This window comes from Manacus candei, unplaced genomic scaffold (genome assembly GCF_025592945.1).
Source record: "Manacus candei isolate 608988 ecotype Guabito, Panama unplaced genomic scaffold, ASM2559294v1 h1tg000009l, whole genome shotgun sequence".
Lineage (NCBI taxonomy): Eukaryota > Metazoa > Chordata > Aves > Passeriformes > Pipridae > Manacus > Manacus candei.
The window spans coordinates 7,072,578-7,084,206 of NW_026138057.1; positions in this window are offsets into that span (position 1 = coordinate 7,072,578).

Consider the following 11,629-nt stretch of genomic DNA (forward strand, 5'->3'; position numbering starts at 1 on the left):
ATTCATAACATTGGCCACAGCCTCCTTGTGCCAGACAGAAAACACAACTAGTAACAGAAGATGAGATTAATGCACTAGACTAGACACCTTGCAAGTGTCTACAAATGCAAAACTGTTGCATGTACATAAATAAGTTAGTTCACTTGGGATTTCCCCCCCCTTCTGTGTCTTTTCATTGACAGTAAATCTAGAGATGCCACTGTGTTTGATAGTTAAAAAGCTGTCATGCTGTATTGCCTCACATTTTCATGGATTATTTAACAGAGCAAAGGACAGTACATCATAGTGTTCAACACAAATGTGCAGGAAAACTCTTCTGCAGATTCAGCACACTTGGAAAATTTGACATCTATATCATGTACAAGACAGATTCCCAGCTGCACTCACATCTTCTCTATGGTCACATCCTGCCACAAGGAAATTCAAAACAGTACCAGCAAAATAAAAAATTTTCAAGGTCCGAGTCTATTTTAGTACAGATTTAACAATAATCAAATTTGCTTTAAAGCTTATTCCTCCATTGCTTGTCTTTTTAACTTCTGAAATAACCTCACATAATCACAAAAGATGTAAAAGTAAATTTAAAAAAAAAAAAAAGGAAAAAAGGTATACAAAGTCTTTTAGAGAGCAGTACTGTACAATACTCATTTATATGACTATTCATAAGCACTCCTGGGTAGTGAAATAATGCATCTAACAGGTCACTGATATCAGAGAGTAAACATACTGATATCAGAGAGTAAACATGGCATTTTATTGAAAGATGATACAAAAGAATAGAATTTATATGATACTGCAAAATTAATAAGTAGATGATAAAAATCTGTAAAAATATACTCTTTCAGACTTCTGTAGTCAATAAAACTGTTGCTGCTGATTCATCACATGCTGTGAGATAACTGAACTGGTTTCACTGAGTCTTTATTGGAACCCACTAGTGTTTTCTCAGGCTATTTATAAGAAAGACATGAGTTTCTGCAATTTTACTTTGGCATCTGAATAAGACTAGTGGATTGGAACTCTACTTTTCTTCTGTATAACCTGAGAAGCATGCAAGGATGGAAGCTCTTCCTGATTATACCAGTCACTCAAGCTCTTTATCTAAACAAGAATGTAATTTGTTATGATGCCTTTTAAGGAAGATATTATATTCATTTATGCAAATGAGGCCTGGTTTTATCAGAGGAGGAAAGACATAAGGGTCATGAAAAACCCCACAACCACGTCCTGATTTCATAGTAAAAAACACCACTGAATCAAAAACATGTCAAAAGTTACAAGGCACGAGTTAACTTGCATTTACAGGTTACCTATCTTTGAGAAATAACAAATCCCCACCTGTTTTGCTTCAAGCACTGCAAATTGCTCTTTTAAGAAAGCAATAGCTGGGAGTATCTTAATGTATATCCTAAAAGAAAAATGGGCAAAAAAAATCCGCATTTATCTGCATTTATATCTGTGTTCACATCTTACATATGTATCTACTGAGCACTGATGCCATTACTGGTTTAATACTGCAATCACAGCCCAGTGTTAATAATTCAATGCCAACATTATATACAGTTTCCTGGTACAAATGAGCCCTGATTAAAGCCATTCACATTTAGATTTCCACCTGCTACTTGGCATTTCTATTCTTTAGTAACATTTTTCTTCAGGTACAATGCTGCATTGTAGTAGCAGATCTATAATCATCTCCCTTCACAGCAAGCAGTGGGAGAACCTCATGCTCTTACACATTTCAGTAATCATTTAGTCATATACATTAATACCAAATCTATGTGCCCACTTACCGTTCTGTGGTAACAAATTTAAAACAACGAGCAGCAAGTTGGATAAAATTGCATCTTTAGGGAAAATAAGACAAATTAAAAAATATATTCTTAGGGGAGGGCAAAGAGTTTCTTTTGAGAGTGTAAAGCTGTCACGACAGGTGACTCATGTTGGGCTGCATTAGTCATATCATGGCACATTATATAACCAGAGGCGATTGACACAACATAAAGTGACACATCACAACATGGCTTGTCAGCAGCGATATGTATAAAGCCAGGCTTTTTAAAGAAAACACAGGGAAGAAAGCATTGTGGGTTTCATAAACACCGCTTAGGAGGACAAAAAAATGGTGTGAAACATTCTGCTGCGAGTTATATTTTTGCAAGAACACATTCTGCTTACCTTTATTTTTACGGAGGATTTGAACCCAGTAGACTGACTGATCTCCACGGGCTGAAGTCCACCAACACCCTAATGCTTTTCCTCAACAGGACATTTGGGTAGGCATATTTAGCAATTGTAGCGTTTTCATTTAGATACCACATCACTGCCTGCTCTGTGAAATGACCTCATGGTGCTCCCTTAGGTTACAGCACAGCCACTGGACAGCCCATGCAGGAGCCCCATCTCCCATCAGCCTGCACTGGGCTACACCACGGGATATCCCCCAGGCAGGTGTAAATCCAGTCAGGATTTACCACAGGTGCCCCTGGGTGAGGCAGAACCCTCCTGGCAGCTGAAGGGAATCTCTCCTCACGCTGGTAGAGAAATGGGAGGGAACCAACCCCAAGCAGGTGTTACTCCTGGTTTCCCAATTCTGTGAGCTGCGTACCAGCGTTTTCACACGGGGCTGCAATTCAGTAGGTACAGACTTCAAAGGGATGCTGAAGTGAGTCTCTGTATCTGCACAAGCACCTCTGATGGGCTTTTGAAGGGAATGGCCACATTTCAGCTGTGTCAGGGGCTTTCCTCAGAGCCTCTGTTACAGTTCATTGGGCTAATCTGGGTACTTAATAACAAATGTACTGTGACAGCTCCCAAATTCCTGCTCTTAGGATGATGAACTTGAAATGGTTTATCATTACTACTATTTCTGGCATCATCTCTGAGTTTCAGAAACACATAATTAGAAGGCAGGCTGGTGGAGGCCAGATTGCATCATATGTTCACACTCACGAACATACGAAGAGGGTTTTTGGTTGTTTTTCATTAAAAATCTGGCTTCTTATGTAGCTGCTACAGAGGATTATAGTTCAATGCTGAAATGCAATGAAATAGGAAATAATGTTGAAATGCAGCTATTCAAATCACGAATCAGAGCACACATACCCCTCTAGAGCCTAAAAACAAGTCCAGTTACATTTTCCAAACCTGGAAAACCTCAAGCCTATGTATTAACACATCAAGACACTTTTGAAGGTACACCTGACATAAAAAGTGAAAGCGCCAAGCTTGGAAAAGCCATTTACTTGATCCTGACACACACACAGCCCCAGTGTCCAGTCACTGGCTCTGCAGAAATGTCAGGGATCAGTGGGGGGACAGGGCAGGGAAGCAGTATGTGATACATGATATTGAACCTCAGAGTATTCTTTCCATTTCCTACACAGCAATACACTTACCTCTGTGGATACAAATGCTTAACCAAAATCCCAGTCCAGGTGAAGTTTGGAGAGAATCTGAAATGACCTGAAAAGTTGCAGAGGACACTGCTGTTTCCAGTGAGAGGTTGTAGTGCAACCACTTCAGAATACAGAGACCTCACTACAATCTGCCTGCCCAGGCAGAGGTTTATTTACTAACCATGGCACATCCTTCCTAGCAAAGGCAAGCGTTTGGAAGGGAGAAAATATTTAAGCTGTGGGATGCTACTTGGAGCTGAGGATGTCACTTCTAGTATGCTACACAGTGGCAGTCACTGAGGTAGATAAGATCAAGCTTCTGATCTGCAGTTCCTGCCATAGGTCCACCTGTGGCTGGTTTGGCATGCCCCAGCTCCTCCCTCCTTGATTGGGACTTTATAAATCCAGTAGAACTTTTTTAATGGAAATAATAAATACTTAGTGTGAAAAGAGACTCTTGTGTGCCTTTGCAAGTAGCATTAAGTCTCTTCTATTTTTCCACTTATACCTAATATTAATTTTTAGAATTAAAAATTGTTACAGGAAAAGAACTGTAGAGCTTTACTCATTAAACCCACTAGTTTTCTTGTTTCTTTTCCACAGAATCACAGAATATTCTGAGTTGGAAGGGATCCACAAGGATCATCGAGATCAACTCTTAAGTGAATGGCCTTTTATGAAGCCTTTTTCCAAATCAAGATTACTACACACTATGCCTTGAAAATTCTCCAACAGCCAAACCACTGCGAGTGCTGTTCACTTTTGTCAAGACAAAATGAACTGCATGGTTAGAAATATCCTTTCTGTAAATCATTCCCTTAGAGCCCATTCCTCTGCTGTTCAGAGGGCTGCAACCCATTGTGTGTGTTCCTCATCCCTTCACCACGTAGGTGGCAAACACATGGACACACTGAATATGTGTATTTGATCATCTGTACAACCCTGCAGTGTGTATTGTACGCTTCATTTCCCATCATGCTTTTAAAGATGAACACTAACTTGAGCCAAAATAACCTGAAACAAAATTATGGCACCCTCACAGAAGGCTTCATCATTATTTACAACAATGAGAAAAGCCCTCCAGAGAAATAGCTCTCCTTTTCTTTGGGCTTTTTTTTTTAATTATTTTTATTTTTGGTATTTGAACTGGTAATAGAGAAGAGGAAAAAAAGCTCTGGCAATGTGATCAGCCCAACCTAAGGGCAATGCCTTTTTACTCATCAGGCTATATTTAGAACTGCCACTTGCTAAAAACACTGTCACCTAAAATGAATTTACAGAAGAGGCTTTGCATTATATGCATGGCCTGAAGCACTTATACTGTAACATCACAGCAACCAAAATGAAAGCGGGATTGCACAGCCTAATATTAGATAATTTGTACCAGTTTCATACAAATTTTAGCATTTAGCATTAATGTGCTCTTTTGCTAAGGAGCTCCCTTAAACAATGTGCCTGATCTTGCTCCAAGGAGTGTTGGTACTAAAACACCACAGTCTTCTGCAGTCAGAAGGATGGTAATTTCAAGATATAAACAAATCAAGAATTTCTACAATAAAACCAGTGCTCAGACATAGGAATACTGGGCTTATTCTTCAAGTTGTCTTTTAAGGGGTTTTTTTGTACAGCAGAAAGTTCAAACTGAAAAAAGAGAAAATAAAAAAAGCAATTTTTACCTTCGTACATCACACTCACACGAACACAGAGCAGACTTCATCTGCAAGTGAGTGCAGCCTTCTCTCTCCTGTTCCACAATCATCTCTTTTCCTCCTTGAATCCTGTGGATTTCTTTCTGCCCATCCAAAATTCACTCAGACACTAAGGAATGAAAATGTATTAGCCACAGGTAGCCCTAGGGTGGGTCCATTGCTAGCTAGGGTGAAAGGTAAAGACGACACCTCTGCAGGAACAGAATGAAGCAAAGCCTGTGCCTCCAAATTTTAGGACATATGCTGCATGTTTGAGAGACTTTATGGCAAGCCCATCCCCAGCATGCCCAAATATGAGATTCCCACCGGCCAAACTAACTACAAGTTTCTACATTAAATATGTCTCCCTTAATGTTATCCTGTTAGGTTCTTGGTGATCACTGCATATGATGCCTTTGAGGATATTTTCAGTAAACGAGGAAATAACTGGAAAATTTCAGAGAATGGAAAGAGGTGTTCAGGAAGTGAGTTAAGTTGTTCTATCCTGCTAATGCTAAATTCTCTGCATGCAAATAAGCTTACTGTGAATTAACATTTGGGATGGCAGCTTTAAAATCCAGGAGGACAAGTATAATATAATAGTTCCAATGGTACTGATCTACTATCCCACATTAAGATGCCCCATGAGATGAAAAATGCACTCCCAGTGGAACTTTACTGATACAAAAGTTAATTTTACTGCATGGTTCTGTCTAGGAGCCTCTCTATTAACAAGTGGATTAGCTGTATCCTTTAGTCATAAAATAAAATAAAAAACTGAAATAATTTTTGTCCAAATCCACTATGTTGTCCCCATGTTTCAACACCCTGAGTGCTTGGACTGCGTGACGTGCATTTCAATTGCTGAAGGCCTTTCACAGGCCATAAAACAAAAATAGAAATGTCTGTAATGTATTTTAATTAGGAACAAAAAATATTTTGCATGGATAAAGACATCCCTTGAAACACGAGCCCATGGAAACAGGGGAGATTACCTCCAAAAATCATGGTTTAAATTCAGAGTGTGGTTTCCATTTCTTTCTCAAGGCAGGGGTAGCCACCTTACTAGGACAGAGGGTTTATGGATTTTCTTTGGGATGAAAGACAAGGACAAGGACAGAATAATTCAGTGTAACCATGTTTACTGTTTGCCAGTTGCATGTGGTGTTAGGCTTGAGAATCTAACCCTTGTTGAAAAGAAAACTTATGAACTACTGAGCTCATTGATAATTTGAAAGCATTGCATTTGTCCTGATCTTTGTGCCAACAACCTTGTGTCCTTATTTTCTGGAGGAACAGTTTATGAAATATTTCCCTTCCAAACTGAAATAATTCACTTGAGATACTGCTCTTGAAGAAAAGATTATGTAGCCTGTAGCCCAGTTCTGCATGTTTTTGAAATCACATGGAACAAACTCAAGAGCTTCACTAGGCCTTAATCCTATTCCTGACAAAATAATAATAGTGACCAGTATATGAAATCATAGCATTTCATCACGCTCTAAAACTTTTTTTAGTCACTACAGTGACTGTATAAATTTACTCTTAACACATATATTTCCTCCTATACAAGAAGTAGGGCAGACAAATGGAATAGCAAAGTTTGGAGCACATTAATGCAGAAATGGAAGGATTCACACACTTTAAACTTTACAACTGTGACTTGGACCATGGAAGAATTGTCCTGGGGATAAGAACTAGTCATTTATGCAAAAGACAGTAAATGCTTAATGGCAAAAGTTCTATGTCCTACAGAAATACTCAAATGAGCAAACTTGACTGCCAAAAGCTGGGCAGTTGGAGAGGAAGACTCCCTTCAGTTTGTATGACCCTACTAACAAAGCTCTGCCACTTCCAGTGCCCAGCTGAGCCCTTGGAGATCTATCTTAGATAATTCAGCATATTGAGTTCATTAAATAAATTAAAAGACATAAATTAAACCATAACACTGTCCCAAAATAACACTCCTATGTCAGCCACATCAAGTATATTCCAGATTTTCTCCATATCCTCCCATACTTCAGAGCTCAGAATAATGGCCTTTCAGCAGTGAGTACATCACAGAGAAAGGCACAGGCAAGGACTCTTGTCACCACCTTTTATGTAACCCAAACAGGACTACTTATCTCTTGTTTACAATGAAAATGTTTAGTGAAAGAGTTCAATTTCCAACACACAGATGAAGCAGGCGAGGATCAGTAAGAGCTTGATCTCCAGTCCTTGGTACATCTATACAGCTCAGACATCCCTTTCCTCTTTCAAACAGACCAGCACACAAAGGGGTCAGGTCCCTGCTGGGTCCAGTATTTTCCATAGCACATGTCACTCCTGCACTGTGCCACGCTGCAAGAACCTGAAAACTAAATTTCTCAGGGATGCTGTGACCTCGTATGAGCTGCCACAATGAAGACTCTTCCCCTTTGCTTCAATGAAAACCCCCTTATCGTGGATTGGAACAGCTAGAAGCCTGGATTGGAACAGCTAGAAGCCTGGATTGGAACAGCTAGAAGCCTGGATTGGAACAGCTACACCACGACTTTAGGGGGAAGTTACGAAGTTAGTCTTCGACTTGTTCCAGAAAACATTTTTTTCTTAGAGCAAACTAAATCAAGAGATGAGGCTCTCCAAAGAGCCAGGGCTTTTTTTTTTCTTTTTTTTCCTAGACTTTTGTATCTGGGTCATACACTCATGTAACATCCTTGGCTGTGATCACAGCTATTGATTCCAGTGCTGAAAGTGACTGAATAAATGGTATATAATAACAGCAGTGCATGAAACAGCAGGAAGGGTAGACCAGGTCAGTCTTTAATTGGTAAGCACATGCTTGCTGAGAGTAACAGCAAGAACACTGCCCTAAAAAAATGAAGACTTTGTTTACCACAAAGAAGTTTACGTCTAAAAAAGCGATCTCCTGACTGAAAAGAAAGTTATTATTAAATATTTTTCTTTTGTGTGCACAACCACACTCAAGAAATTTAGTCTAAATTAATTTCTAAAATTATTTAAGAAGTATTAAATCCCTGTGCACACTCTTTCACTAAGGATTAAAGAAAATATCTCAAAATTAATTCAGTTGATTTCAAGGGAGTCAAACCAATGCTGTAGAAGACTTCATGGCTTCTCAGCTCTCATAATATTGCTGGTCTGGATTTTATTTTTAATTAAGAAATTCTTAATTGTTCCATCATAAAAGAGATGCATGGCCAGTGTCATTAATGGTAGAAGTGGTCCTGTTTCCAGTTCTCATGCACTTTGTGCTGGTCTTCACCCAAGAGGTCTGTAAATCCTATGGTGCTTCACAAACTGAGGTTTCTCTTTGATACACCTGAGATTTGATCTATTGATTGCTCTGAGAATGAGGACCAAGGATCAAAAATGGTGCTTTAGGCTAAATAAGACCAAATAACTTGTGAGAAGGGCTTTATAGGCTCAGTGGCCTACATTACAAAGGCAGCTTTGTACTAGGTGCAATTGGCAGCTGAAATGCAACTTCCATGTACTGGATGATAGTAAAGGGGCTGAAAATAACTCATTTATAGATTACAGTGATCTATGATTTTGAGTAGAGTTACTAGTTGTGAAGAAAGATTTAGGCTCACCATTAATACAGCCATCTTCACTTCAGCTGTACTATACCACAAAACTGTCATCAACCCTCAAACCAAATAACTTTGCTATTTACTAAGTCTTTTAGTTATGTGTAAAATATTGAAATAGAACTCGTTACTGTGGAATATAATGTTGATTCCTGAAGAGCTTTACTATCCAAAATACAATTTCTGTCAAAATTTTAGTACCAAGAGCTGTACAGAATAGGCTATGGTCAGAACCATACTGGTGTAGGGCATATTTTTAATACATAATAAAGTAATCACAAGTAAAAATTACAGCGTGACTTTAAAATGTAAGATCAGCAAATATAATTCATTAAATTCCTCTAATTAAGCCAACCTTCCTTACAGAAAAGTAGTGGAAAATGAAAGACAAGCAGCAGCTCAGGCACCTGTTAAAATTGGTTTGTTCAAGACAGTGCTCTCATATTTCTATTAATTATGCTGCATAAACACAAGCAGCACTGATTAGAGACGTTCTGCTGAACACACTGTAACAATGGCACAATGGCATTTAAATGCTTTATTTTATCTTTATTACCTCAGGGTAATGAATTGTAATGTAAAGAGCTGATGAGTAATTAAACTCATCAACTGTGGATTCAGAGATATTTTTAGTGTCATATGATGGAAAATCCTCTCAAGAGTAGCAAGGATGTATTTTCTCAGCATATATTATATTCCTTAACAGGTCCCATGAGGGAGCACTTCGAACTGTTTTTAAATGCTGAAATTAGGAAAGAGCACTGTATTGATCTTCATTTTTTTATTTCTTCCCTGCACGGGATCAAGAAGATTAAATAGAACTTCTTGGTGAGCTAAAGCCATTTTGTGCTTTCTGAGGATCAACTGGGATACAGTAGATCTTCTGCCCACAGATACCACATTCATGTCATCAGATGATGCTATTAAAATAGTCAAGGTCCCTCCTAAAACTTTTCTTATTGCTCCAAAGTATTCCTTCTAATTTCCACCTTAAATTCATCCAAGACTAGTTTATACATCTTTGTCTATCAGGCTTTAATGAAAGAGTAAATTTCATTCTTTGTTCTGAAGGTCTCAAAGCAATCAGGCAGTGCAATCACAGGCCCTTTTGGCTTCCAAACTGCTGAAATAAAAAGTTCAAACTCTTTTAGATTTCACTTAGATGAAATGCTATGGTGACCCCAGATGGACTTTTCAGTACATCCCTCTACTCAGCTCACCTATCCAACAGCATTCCAGATAAATCTTCCTAGAGCTATTTACGACCACAATCATTTCAGATGGAAATACCTGTTCTTAGGCATTCTGGGATTTTTTTATTACTTTTTTTTTCTTTTAAGAAGATTGCTCAGGGTAACTCAACAAGCAATTAATACACTTCAGTCCTTTTTCAGCTGAAAAACTCAGAGCTTTCAAAGAAAAATCCTTATGATTAGTTCCCAAAAGCTTGCCTATGCACCATCTGTTACACTTTGTCCCAGTTCTTCCAAGAGAATTTCCTGGAGCATCCAGACCTGATATTCCAGTCTTCCTTTGCAATGACAGTCTACATTGGAGCATTGCAGATACAGCTTGTTTAAGGGCCATGAGACAAGTACTTATTACAAACCATAAACATAGGAAATAGAAACAGTGAGCTGTAAGCAGACAACAGGAAATGGTGCAAGGTAGAAGGAAAGGGTGGCTACAAAATGAGCTACAGCTACCACAAACTGCAAACAGTGATTTACCACAATGGCAAACAAAAATCAACAACAATAACCTGCCCCTTTGGCACCCTCACAGCATGAAGCAATAATAAAAACAAATAATGTGGAAACCACTTCCTACTCTCTTAGACAGGAATGTCAATGAATGCCTGGTTCTATATCCTGACCCTCCTACTGAATGGGCATTGAGCCCAGCTGGAGCTTCACCAGTGAGCCAGGCTCATCCCTGCAGAGCAGCACTGGCACCCAGGAACTGAGGAACAGCCAGAGCTGCCACTCAGCCCTGCCCCTGCAAGCTGGGCACCCCTCACACCTGGGAGTCACTGCAGGGCATGTGGAGGAGGCTGAGCTTCTCTGAGTGACAAGCACAGAGCTCAGAGAGAGAGATCGAAGGGACAAGTCATCAGTCATATGGGAGCTGGCAGATCTTCTTCCTACTTCTTGAAAATCATGTACTTCCACTTCTTTATCCAGCCTGATGCTGCCTTCATATTGCTTTGGGGACTTTTCCTTCTCTCAGTCGTGTTCAGCCAAATGTCTTCCAGAAGAACTATCAGTGAGAGTTGATGCTCTTTGCTTTCTGTACCTGCAATGAAGGATTAATTGTTTCAGACATTATCTACCTCAGGCTTGGAAATCCACCTAAAGTTCCAAACAGCCTACTAAGCATTCGCTTCTTTCATATTGCATCTGTGTTCCAGATTGCACCTCAGAGCGAAAATATGATTGCTTGGTGATTCAGCAATTCCATTCCAATCTTTACACTTTGCAAGAAACCCCACTGTACTCCCCCTTTTTGGTCTATTTCTTACAGCTCTGTAAGCATCCAGGGAAAAGCAACTTCTGTCTCAGTGGGGTACTCTTGAGGAGCTGCTGATATCTCCTGATTAGTGGGCAGGACTAATAAAAAGGACATCTCCCAGTACAAAGAGCTCGATATTAGTGCTAAACAATTTTTAAACTGCAGTGTCACGTCCATCTTCTCTTCTAATATAAAATGTACCTTGCTGTATTTTTGTTACACCTTTGTCATTACTTCTGCACTAATCTCTCACAGATGTTCTAGCTATTGTCTTATTCCTAAAAATAGTCCATTTATCTTGCTTCTTTTTTGGGATGTAGGTTGAGGTTCTTTTTTGGTTTTTGAGGGGTTGGTTTTTTTGTTTGGTTTTTTTGGAGGTTTGGGGGGATTTTTTATGGTGGGTTTATGTTGGGTTGGTTTGTTTTGAGGTTTTTTT